The sequence below is a fragment of the Psammomys obesus genome, unplaced genomic scaffold (genome assembly GCF_907164565.1).
Source record: "Psammomys obesus unplaced genomic scaffold, mPsaObe1.curated_primary_1811, whole genome shotgun sequence".
In the NCBI taxonomy this organism is placed as follows: Eukaryota; Metazoa; Chordata; class Mammalia; order Rodentia; family Muridae; genus Psammomys; species Psammomys obesus.
The window spans coordinates 221,782-223,378 of NW_026591872.1; positions in this window are offsets into that span (position 1 = coordinate 221,782).

Genomic DNA, 1,597 nt, shown 5'->3' on the forward strand with positions numbered 1-1,597 from the left:
CTTCTTCTTCTTCTTCTTCTTCTTCTTCTTCTTCTTCTTCTTCTTCTCTCTGTCTTTCTGTGTCTCTGCCCCCCTCTCTTTCCCTCCCTCCTGCTCCCTCTATCTCTCAGGACTTGAGAATGAAGGGGTGAAGGAAAATACTAGGTTCCCCCCAGATCTACCTTGGTAATCTGTTGTGAGACATTGTTTCCTTACCCAGGAAATGTAACCAAAGGTCTTTGCCCTTTCTCAACTTCCAAAGGAAAAAAAGACTCTTCCTGGAGGTTAAAAAGGAAAGCTTTTGTAAAGAACTCCAGCACCCCAGGAGCCAAGTTGAATGCTTTGTCAAGTATTATTAGCAGTCCTACACTACAGATTTAAAGATGTATGGCACATGTCCTAGATAGAGAAAAGATGACCACACTTGTAAAGATGTGTGTCTTAATCAAGCTTGAGGTGTAGGTTATTCTCTAGGAGCTCCACAAAAACCCAAAGAAAGCTTATACTTACACTGTTGCACCAATAGTCTTTCAGCCTTATTTACTCATCATTTCCTTCTACCACTCTGAGTATCTCATATTTAATGTGGAGAGCTCCTGTAACCAGCACTGATTTCTCAGGAGTGTTTCATAATTAGCTTATCTTGCTTTTGTGAAAGTAGCGATGAGGAAAAAAAGGTCTTTATAGAGGCTAGAAAAGACTGTTTACCCCCCATTCTTTTCAGCGATTCCTGGCTCTCCTATAGCAACCATACAGCCAGAGAGCCTGAAAATGCCAAACGCAAACTTGTTACTGCAGCATGCTGTTTAAAGTGGATTCAAATAAAACTTTTTCACTTTAGAAAGAAATGTACTGCCCATAAAGTGAAGCAGAAAGCATATGGTATTGGATCTTTATAAAAAGAGCCACAAACAAGTATGGATCCCTTAATGGGGGGGGGGGGCTCCTGCAGTATTGGTATTCCCAAGTACTATGTGAAAATTGAACATAATTTATGGAAGAACTAGAGGAGATAGCTGTTTAAAAGACTTGTGTTCTGTATGTGTCTTCAGTACTGTCTCAGAGGGGGCAAGGGTGGGTGGCATAGGAGACTTGGAACACACCAAACACTTAGTCAAGTTAAAAATGACATTGAGACCAGCAGCAGAAACAACAAGGCAAGGCAAGGAGTAGTAGCAGTCTTCTCCTCAGAAATGGTGTACTTGTTTGGATCTGGGAAAGAGGGAGGGGCTAGAATGAGAACTGGTGAGGTCAGGGGACATGGGGAGGGGAGGCTTACTTCTGGTTCTTAAGCTTCTTTTCACCCAAAGAAAATTTATCTGAATTCAGACTGAGCTGGACAATTAAAAAGCAAGGGGCTATTTATTTCATCCTGATATTCTTCCTGTCAAAACATGTACACACTTTACACATAAATAGACTCTTAATAAATTTTACCAAGCCATCTAGATGAAGGAACAGGTATTTCACGCAAATGGAGGCTACTGTAGAATTGCTTGGTTAGCTTCTGATTTAATAAAAAAAAGAAATTATTTATGTAGCTTAAAATAAATTCTTTTCATTGCAAGCTTAATCAAGCACACACTGCTGCCCTAGGTTGCAAACTATTTTACAGCAT